Here is an 11,395-nt window from a genome sequence, read left to right as displayed (position 1 = left end):
CCATCATCATCCCGGAGTGTCTGGATATGCTGTTTCGAGCCACTTACTGATTTAACGTAAGACCAGAACTTCCTAGGATTTTCTGTCAAGTCGGTACATAGAAGTTTACTTTCGAATTCACTAAACGCTTCACGCATAGCCCTCCTTACGCTAACTTTGACATCGTTTAGCTTCTGTTTGTCTGAGAGGTTTTGGCTGCGTTTAAACTTGGAGTGGAGCTCTCTTTGCTTTCGCAGTAGTTTCCTAACTTTGTTGTTGTACCACGGTGAGTTTTTCCCGTCCCTCACAGTTTTACTCGGCACGTACCTGTCTAAAACGCATTTTACGATTGCCTTGAACTTTTTCCATAAACACTCAACATTGTCAGTGTCGGAACAGAAATTTTCGTTTTGATCTGTTAGGTAGTCTGAAATCTGCCTTCTATTACTCTTGCTAAACAGATAAACCTTCCTCCCTTTTTTTATATTCCTATTAACTTCCATATTCAGGGATGCTGCAACGGCCTTATGATCACTGATTCCCTGTTCTGTACATACAGATTCGAAAAGTTCGGGTCTGTTTGTTATCAGTAGGTCCAATATGTTATCTCCACGAGTCGGTTCTCTGTTTAATTGCTCGAGGTAATTTTCGGATAGTGCACTCAGTATAATGTCACTCGATGCTCTGTCCCTACCACCCGTCCTAAACATCTGAGTGTCCCAGTCTATATCTGGTAAATTGAAATCTCCACCTAAGACTATAACATGCTGAGAAAATTTATGTGAAATGTATTCCAAATTTTCTCTCAGTTGTTCTGCCACTAATGCTGCTGAGTCGGGAGGTCGGTAAAAGGAGCCAATTATTAACCTAGCTCGGTTGTTTAGTGTAACCTCCACCCATAATAATTCACAGGAACTATCCACTTCTACTTCACTACAGGATAAACTACTACTAACAGCGATGAACACTCCACCACCGGTTGCATGCAATCTATCCTTTCTAAACACCGTCTGTACCTTTGTAAAAATTTCGGCAGAATTTATCTCTGGCTTAAGCCAGCTTTCTGTACCTATAACGATTTCAGCTTCGGTGCTTTCTATCAGCGCTTGAAGTTCCGGTACTTTACCAACGCAGCTTCGACAGTTGACAATTACAATACCGATTGCTGCTTGGTCCCCGCATGTCCTGACTTTGCCCCGCACCCGTTGAGGCTGTTGCCTTTTCTGTACTTGCCCAAGGCCATCTAACCTAAAAAACCGCCCAGCCCACGCCACACAACCCCTGCTACCCGTGTAGCCGCTTGTTGCGTGTAGTGGACTCCTGACCTATCCAGCGGAACCCGAAACCCCACCACCCTATGGCGCAAGTCGAGGAATCTGCAGCCCACACGGTCGCAGAACCGTCTCAGCCTCTGATTCAGGATATGTAGTCCATCAACAAAGGAGGTGGCTTACGAAATCCTCGTTCTCGTAACACGACATTAACAGAAGAACACTTATCTCTGTACTACAAAATGGCCACTGTTAACAGTACCCTGCTGAGAATTCATATCATAATACCATTAACATGTAAGGATTGTAAATTTGTATGTTACGCCTTGCTTACGTATCCAGTGAAGTGGGAAATTTTGCAGAAATTCGTACAATTAACCGTACGGGAAATACTGTTAGTGGCACGTAACAGACAAGCTCATGCCTTTTTTGAATACTTCAAATGTCCAAGCATCCCTTAATTCTTCATGGCATGTAACTTACGCTCTGGCATCCCCAGTTACTTTCAACTTAGCCACATGCAAAAGTGTTTCTGCACCCCAATTTCCCAATTTAGCGGCAGTGCTAAGATTCTAAAAAAAAATCATAACATCCTCCCCAGCTTTTCCCGAGAAAGGGGTGACCAAAGACGCAGCGTTAGTGTCAAGAATTACTGCATTAACAGGAAACCGTTCCTTGCTCGCTTCTTTAGACCGAGCAAGCTCTATCTCTAATTCCGACACTCGCTCGAGTAGCTGCTGAATAGCCACCTCGGCTGACACAGACTGCTCCATCACTACCAGCTATCGAATCAAGACTCCAGTAAGCCCAGAAAGAAGGACAGGAAGGGAAGGCAGACTATGCTACAGGTTCAGACAAACGACCAAACGAAAAATTGGCACTTACTTGTCATGTTGCAGGAGTTGCTGATCCATTGTTGCCTTTCTCAGGTGCCATATATCCTCATCGATTGTTGTTGTTGTTGTGATCTTCAGTCCTGAGACTGGTTTGATGCAGCTCTCCATGCTACTCTATCCTGTGCAAGCTTCTTCATCTCCCAGTAATTACTGCAACCTACATCTTTCTGAATCTGCTTAGTGTATTCATCTCTTGGTCTCCCTCTACGATTTTTACCCTCCACGCTCCCGTCCAATACTAAATTGGTGATCCCTTGAAGCCTCAGAACATGTCCTACCAACCGATCCCTTCTTCTAGCCAAGTTGTGCCACAAACACCTCTTCTCCCCAATTCTATTCAATACCTCCTCATTAGTTATGTGATCTACCCATCTAATCTTGAGCATTCTTCTGTAGCACCACATTTCAAAAGCTTCTATTCTCTTCTTGTCCAAACTATTTATCGTCCACGTTTCACTTCCATATGGCTACACTCCATAGAAACACTTTCAGAAACGACTTCCTGACGCTTAAATCTATACTCCAAGTTAACAAATTTCTCTTCTTCAGAAACGCTTTCCTTGCCATTGCCAGTCTACATTTTATATCCTCTCTACTTCGACCATCATCAGTTATTTTGGCCCCAAGTAGCAAAACTCCTTTACTACTTTAAGTGTCTCGTTTCCTGATCTAATTCCCTCGTCGATTACCAGCCACAATTTCCTCCAAATCCAGAGAGAAGACCACTATTGTCCCCAACGGTAACAGGAGTGTGTGATGCGCAGATTGCCCAACTGACGCCACTTGTAATAGGCTGACCGGAGCGGGCAACCTGGTCGAGGTTGTAGGGCGTGGCTGGGTAGAAGAAGGTGACTGTTTTTAGCAACCTTCCTCTTTATTGTTGGTTCTCCGAATACATTCTCCGGTAGCTCAGCCCCACTGCTCGTGTCGTGGTGGAGATGTGCTGATGCACGCAGCCCGGGGGATGTGACGCCGTGCTTGGTCAGCGGCTGCGCAGGCGGTAGGAGGTTAGCGGCACGAGGCTCGGCCCTGCTTGCCTGCCTCCTGCAGACGCTGCGGCTCGTGACGACGCCGGGAGTCGCCGGTGCAGCAGCGGGCTATATGCTCCCCGCCGGCCGGTCCTCGGGGACAGCGTCACAGATGACGACGACGTAGCAGCGACCGAACGCCCAATCGGTTGAACCCATGCCGAGGCCCACCTTAAATAGTGCAGACCGCTGCTGAATCCGCCGGTTACGCGGCGTTGTGTTTATTAGAATGTTCTCGACGAGTTGGCTAACTCTACCGCACCACACGTGGCCGGCGCGTTGTGCAGGCGACAAAGTTTTGCAACGCGGCAGCCATTCGTGCACCCAGGTTCGTCGTCGAGTACACCATCACAGGCGCTCCTGTCTCCGAGCTGATAGTCCATACTGCTGCAAACGTCGTCAAACATTTTGTTGCAGATGGTTGTTGTCTTGCAAACGTCATCTGTTGACTCAGGGATCGAGACGTGGCTGCACGATCCGTTACAGCCATGCGGATAAGATGCCTGTCATCTCGACTGCTTGTGATACGAGGTCGTTGGGATCCAGCACTGCGTTCCGTATTACCCTCCTGAACCCACCGATTCCATATTCTGCTAACAGTCATTGGATCTCGATCAACGCGAGCAGCAATGTCACGATACGATAAACCGCAATCGCGATAGGCTACAATCTGACCTTTATCAAAGTCGGAAACGTGATGGTAAGCATTTCTACTCCTTACACGAGGCGTCACAACAACGTTTCACCAGGGAACGCCGGTCAACTGCTGTTTGTGTATGAGAAATGGGTTGGAAACTTTCCTCATATCAGCATGTTGTAGGTGTCGCCACCGGCGCCAACCTTGTGTGAATGCTCTGAAAAGCTAATCATTTGCATATCACAGCATCTTCTTCCTGTCGGTTAAATTTCGCATCTGTAGCACGTCATCTACGTGGTGTAGCAATTTTAATGGCCAGTAGTGTACTTTCCCCAGCGTGCGGAATTCTGTTAATGGTATTTACACAAACTTGTGAATACCCTTACAAACGTGTGTGTTGTCTACTAATGAGGCTGCCTTTATAAAGGAAGAACTAGTACACACAGCCACAATAGCCATGTCGTTTTTCTTCTTTTTTGGGAGGTGTGGGGCGTGGGGAGGGTGACGTCATTACTCTTTTGACTGGTTTGATGCTGCCCGCCACGAAATTCTCTCCTGTGATAACCTTTTCATCTCAGGGTAGCATTTGCAACCTACGTCCTCACTTATTTCCTGGATGTGTTCCAAGCTCTCTCTTCCTCTACAGTTTTTTTACCATGTACAACTCCCTCTAGTACCATGGAGATTATTCGCTGATGTCTTAACGTATGTCCTATCGTTCTATCCTTTTTTCTTGTCAGAGTTTTCCACATATTTTTTTCCTCGCCAATTCTGCGGAAAACCTCCTCATTCCTTACCTTATCAGTCCACCTAAGTTTCAACATTCTCCAGTAGCACCACATTCAAAAAGGCTTCTATTCTCTTCTGTTCCGGTTTTCCCACAGCCCATATTTCACTACCATAAAATGCTCTACTCCAAACATACATTCTCAGAAATTTCTTTCTCAAATTAAGTCGTATGTTTGACATTAGCGGACTTCTCTTCGCTTTTAGCCAGGAATGACCTTATTGCCAGTGCTTGTCTGCTTTTTATGTCCTCCTTGCTCCGTCCATCATGGGTTATTTTGCTGCTGAGGTAGCAGAATTCCTTAACTTCGTCTACTACGTGATCCGCAAGTCTGATGTTAAGGTTCTCGCTGTTCTCATTTCAGCTACTTACCATTACTTTCATGTTTCTGCGATTCGGTTTCCATCCACATTCTGTACTCCTTAAGCTGTTCATTCCATTCAGCAGTTATTGCAATTCATTTTCCACTTAAGATATCAACGTCACCAGTGGAACATATCATTGATATCCTTTCGCACTGAATTTTATTTCCACTGTTGGAGCTTCCTTTCATTTCCGTCATCGCTTCTTCGATGTGTAAGTTGAACGTAGCGGCAAAAGACCACATCCCTGTCTTACACTCTTTTCAATCTGAGCACTTCGTTCTTGCTCTTCCAACCTCATTATTCGCTCTTTGTTCTTGTACATATTGTATATTACTCGCTTTTCCCTGTAGCTTACCCCTGTTTTTCTCAGATTTTTAACGTCTTGCAGCACTTGACATTGTCGAACGGTTTTCCAGGTCGACAGATACTATGAACGTGTCTTGATTTTTCTTCCGTCTTTCTTCCATTATCAATCGCAACGTCAGAACATCTCTGGTGCCTTTACCTTTCCTAAAGCCAAACTGATCGTCATCTAAGTGATCCTCAATTTTATTTTCCATTCTTCTGTCTACTCGTCTTATCAGCAACTTGGATGCAGCAGCTTTAAGCTGATTGTGCGATAATTCTCGCACTTGTCGGCTCTTGTTATCTCCGCAATTGTGTGGCTGATGTTTTTCTGAAAGTTTGTTATCTCTCTCTATCTGTATCTACATCTTCTTGATTACTCTACAATTCACACGTAAGTGCCTGCCTAAGTGTTCATAAAACCACCTTTAAGCTGCTTCTCTACTGTTCCACTCTCAAACAGCGTACAGGGAAAAGATCACTTAAATATTTTCGTGCCAGCTCTTACTTCTCTTATAATATTATGATGGTTATTTCTCCCTCTGTAGATGAGAGCCAACAAAATATTTTTGCTCTCTGAGGAGAAAGTTGGTGACTAAAATTTCATGAGAAGGTACTGCCACAGCAAAATACGCCATTTTTGAAAAGGTGAGACCGCTTTAGCTGTCTTCTCGAAATGATGTATCCAGTCTGTGGTGGTGGTTAGTGTTTAACGTCCCGTCGACAACGAGGTCATTAGAGACGGCTCCAGTCTGTGACTGCTCTGATTTCAAACTCTGCTCTTGTCAAAAAAATTCATAGGAATTCAAAACCCATGCAGAATGAAAGATTGTTTTCCATTTTATCTTATCCCTATACAGGGTGTTACAAAAAGGTACGGCCGAACTTTCCTCACACACAAAGAAAGAAAATATGTTATGTGGACATGTGTCCGGAAACACTTACTTTCCATGTTAGAGCTCATTTTATTACTTCTCTTCAAATCACATTAATCATGGAATGGAAACACACAGCAACAAAACGTACCAGCGTGACTTCAAACACTTTGTTATAGGAAATGTTCAAAATGTCCTCCGTTAGCGAGGATACATGCATCCATCCTCCGTCGCATGGAATCCCTGATGCGGTGGTGCAGCCCTGGAGAATGGCGTATTGTATCACAGCCGTACACAATACGAGCACGAAGTCTCTACATTTGGTACCGGGGTTGCGTAGACAAGAGCTTTCAAGTGCCCCCATAAATGAAAGTCAAGAGGGTTGAGGTCAGGAGAGCGTGGAGGCCACGGAATTGGTCCGCCTCTACCAATCCATCGGTCACCGACTCTGTTGTAGAGAGGCGTACGAACACTTGGACTGAAATGTGCAGGAGCTCCATCGTGCATGAACCACATGTTGTGTCGTACTTGTAAAGGCACATGTTCTATCAGCACAGGTAGAGTATCCCGTATGAAATCATGATAACGTGCTCCATTGAGCGTAGGTGGAAAAACATGGGGCCCAATCAAGACATCACCAAGAATGCCTGCCCAAACGTTCACAGAAAATCTGTGTTGATGACGCGATTGCACAATTGCGTGCGGATTCTCGTTAGCCCACACATCTTGATAGTGAAAATTTACAATTTGATCACGTTGGAATGAAGCCTCATCCGTAAAGAGAACATTTGCACTGAAATGAGGATTGACACATTGTTGGATGAACCATTCGCAGAAGTGTACCCGTGGAGGCCAATCACCTGCTGATAGTGCCTGCACACGCTATACATGATAGGGAAGCAACTGGTTCTCCAGTAGCACTCTCCATACAGTGACGTGGTCAACGTTGCCTTGTACAGCAGCAACTTCTCTGACGCTGATATTAGGGTTATCGTCAACTGCACGAAGAATTGCCTCGTCCATTGCAGGTGTCCTCGTCGTTCTAGGTCTTCCGCAGTCGCGAGTCATAGGCTGGAATGTTCCGTGCTCCCTAAGACACCGATCAAATTGCTTCGAACGTCTTCCTGTCGGGACACCTTCGTTCTGGATATCTGTCTCGATACAAACGTACCGCAGCACGGCTATTGCCCCGTGCTAATCCATACATCAAATGGGCATCTGCCAACTCCGAATTTGTAAACATTGCACTGACTGAAAAACCACGTTCGTGATGAACACTAACCTGTTGATGCCACGTACTGATGTGCTTGATGCTAGTACTGTAGAGCAATGAGTCGCATGTCAACACAAGCACCGAAGTCAACATTACTTTCCTTCATTTGGGCCAACTGGCGGTGAATCGAGGAAGTACAGTACATACTGACGAAACTAAAATGAGCTCTAACATGGAAATTAAGCGTTTCCGGACACATGTCCACACAACATCTTTTCTTTCTTTGTGTGTGAGGAATGTTTCCTGAAAGTTTGGCCGTACCTTTTTGTAACACCCTGTATAGAAGCAGTACAATAGTTCGCACTGGATTGCTGAAAAAAAAGTCTGTGTATTTTCTCCATTTTTAAGTTCACTGAGCTTTTCCACACTCATTCCGTGACTCGATTACGTTTACAGCCTTTGATCTCCTTCAGACTATTCCATCGACATAATTAAGAACGGAAGCAGATTAAGGTTTAACATAAGTCGACGGTGAGGCCATTAAAGAGGGAGCAAACTCTGGGAAAGGCTCTGAAAGAAATCGACTGTCCCTTCTCAAAGAAGCCATCCCGGCTTTTACCTTAAGTGATTTTGGAAAATCACGGGAAACTTAAAACTCGATGGTTGGACGAGCATTTAAATTGTCGTCCCCCCGAGTACGGGTCCAATGTGTTGCCACTGCACCACAGCGCAGGGTGACGTATTTAGGATCTCGGTATTTTGCATCCACTGGTTGCCCACAAAAGCTGACGCATATTGCTTGCAGTCTTTCAGCTGTTCTCGTGGATTATTAGAGATAATACTCGTATCTCTGCTTCACGACGCCTGCTATCAATCGTATCTCACTGCCGTTCACACGGATGACCTCGTTGAGGTTCTGGTCATTTGTAAACTGATGTGAGTTCGTAATTCACACTTTGATAGTGACCTATTGCATAAGCAATCTCCGTCTGTGATTGAACTGCTGATAGCTCCTCGATAGTCTGTCACTTGAAAACGTCAACGTGTCACACTGCTGAGTAAGCGAGGCCTTCCCCACTCACCCGGAAATAAACACTCGAACTGAACAGATACGATTGCTGCAAATCCGATAAGTGACTATGCTTCATTTTGAAAAGTAAGTGGAGTTCTAGCTTCGATAACGCCAACAGAACTGTAGCAGATGCACCGTCGAGCACTTCATTAGGAGAAAGAGGGCTTCTTCACCTATTTTGACCTTTGACCTTAACTGGTCACGAACTGTGGTGTTAAGTGGAACAGACGCCATGTCGCCTCTCCATTGCCGACGTCACTTCCCTGTTCCTCACCCCTAGCCGACATCTCTTTACAGAAAACGTCCCAAGGCTAAGGTTTAAGGTTTCAAAAGCTATAGTAAGTTTCCGGAAAAATTTTTCGCTCTAGAGCGGATTGTGTGCTAATTTGAAACTTCGTTGAAGCTTAAAACTGTGCGTTGTACCAGGACTCGATCCTGCGTCCTTTCCTTAAAAAAAAAAAAAAAAAAAAAAAAAAAACTGCTCTACCGACTGAGCTACCGAAGCACCATTTACACGAATTACAACACGTGGTCGCAGCTTTACTTCCGACAGTGCCTCGTCCGCTACTTTCCAAACTGCACAGAAGTTCTAGTGCATACCTTGCGGGACCAGTGTCCCTCGAAGAAAGAAAAGACAGCTTGACCACAGCCTGGAGTATTGTTTCCAGAATAAACTTTCACTCTGCAGCGGAGGGTACGCTGAACTGAATCTTCCTGGCCACTTAAAACTGTGTGCCAGACTGATTCTCGAACCTGGAACTTTTGCCCTTCGTGAAGCTGCGAGGGTGGGTCGTGAGGCCAGCCTGCATAGCTCAGTCGGTGGAGCACTTGCTCGTGAGAGGGAAAGGTCCCTTCTGTAATAAGTGTTACTAAAGCATATAAAACATACAAACACATCTCCTAAGGACTGTGCAAGGTATTTCACCCATTAATCCTCCTGTTCTTAGGGCAGTACATAGATCGGAAAGACAAAACTACAAAAATTTGTAAGAGCTGTGACTGTCGTGCTGAGGTACAGTCGATGATGTCAGAGGATGCTGTTGGGCCTGGCATTTCTTCTGCCCAGTGCTGCTACACCACTCAGATAATCAAAGAATGAACAAATCACATCTGTTGCTCGAGTCGTGTGTCACGTGATGGTGAAGCTGAACTGTGATCGCTGCTGCGTATATAGGTCTGTGTGTCCTATTGTGCCTTACCCTAAGAAAGATTTTATCCGCTGTTATCCGCTGAGCATAGCTCTCACACACCTCAATATCTACATCTACATTTACAGCCATACTGCGCAAGCCACCTGATGATGTGTGGCGGAGGGTACCTTGAGTACCTCTATCGGTTCTCCCTTCTATTCCAGTCTCGAATTGTTCGTGGAAAGAAGGATTGTCGGTATGCCTCTGTGTGGGATCTAATCTCTCTGATTTTATCCTCATGGTCTCTTCGCGAGATATACGTAGGAGGGAGCAGTATACTGCTTGACTCCTCGGTGTAGGTATGTTCACGAAGCTTCAACAAAAGCCCGTACCGAGCTACTGAGCGTCTCTCCTGCAGAGTCTTCCACTGGAGTTTATCTATCATCTCCGTAACGCTTTCGCGATTACTAAATGATCCTGTAACGAAGCGCGCTGCTGTCCATTGGATCTTCTCTATCTCTTCCTATCAACCCTATCTGGTATGGATCCCACACTGCTGAGCAGTATTCAAGCAGTGGGCGAACAAGCGTACTCTAACCTATTTCCTTTGTTTTCGGATTGCATTTCCGTAGGATTCTTCCAATGAATCTCAGTGCGGCATCTCCTTTACCGACGATCAGCTTTGTATGATCATTCCATTTTAAATCACTTCTAATGCGTACTCCCAGATAATTTATGGAATTAACTGCTTCTAGTTGCTGACCTGCTATATTGTAGCAAAACGATATGGGATCGTTCTTTCTATGTATTCGCAGCACATTACACTTGTCTACATTGAGATTCAACTGCCATTCCCTGCACCATGCGTCAATTCGCTGCAGATCCTCCTGCATTTCAGTACAATTTTCCATCGTTACAACCTCTCGTTATACCACAGCATCATCCGCAAAAAGCCTCAGTGAACTTCCGATGTCATCCACAAGGTCATTTATGTATATTGTGAATAGCAACGGTCATACGACACTCCCCTGCGGCACACCTGAAATCACTCTTACTTCGCAAGACTTCTCTCCATTGAGAATGACATGCTGCGTTCTGTTATCTAGGAACTCTTCAATCCAATCACACAATTGGTCTGATAGTCCATATGCCCTTACTTTGTTCATTAAACGACTGTGGGGAACTGTATCGAATGTCAAGAAACACGACATCTACCTGTGAACTCGTGTCTATGGCCCTCTGAGTCTCGTGGACGAATAGCGCGAGCAGGGGTTTCACACGATCGTCTTTTTCGAAACCCATGCTGATTCCTACAGAGTAGATTTCTTGTCTCCAGAAAAGTCATTATACTCAAACATAATACGTGTTACAAAATTCTACAACTGATCGACGTTAGAGATATAGGTCTATAGTTCTGCACATCTGTTCGACGTCCCTTCTTGTAAACGGGGATGACCTGTGCCCTTTTCCAATCCTTTGGAACACTACGCTCTTCTAGAGACCTACGGTACACCGCTGCAAGAAGGGGGGCAAGTTCCTTCGCGTACTCTGTGTAAAATCGGACTGGTATCCCATCAGGTCCAGCGGCCTTTCCTCTTTTGAGCGATTTTAATTGTTTCTCTATCCTCCTGTCGTCTATTTCGATATCTATCATTTTGTTATCTGTGCGACAATCTAGAGAAGGAACTACAGTGCAGTCTTCCTCTGTGAAACAGCTTTGGAAAAAGACATTTAGTATTTCGGCCTTTAGTCTGTCATCCTCTGTTTCAGTACCATTTTGGTCACAGAGTGTCTGGA

Source organism: Schistocerca americana, chromosome 3 (genome assembly GCF_021461395.2).
Source record: "Schistocerca americana isolate TAMUIC-IGC-003095 chromosome 3, iqSchAmer2.1, whole genome shotgun sequence".
NCBI classification, from domain to species: domain Eukaryota; kingdom Metazoa; phylum Arthropoda; class Insecta; order Orthoptera; family Acrididae; genus Schistocerca; species Schistocerca americana.
The sequence above is the reverse complement of the archived record's forward strand: the minus strand, read 5'-3'. Positions refer to the sequence as shown.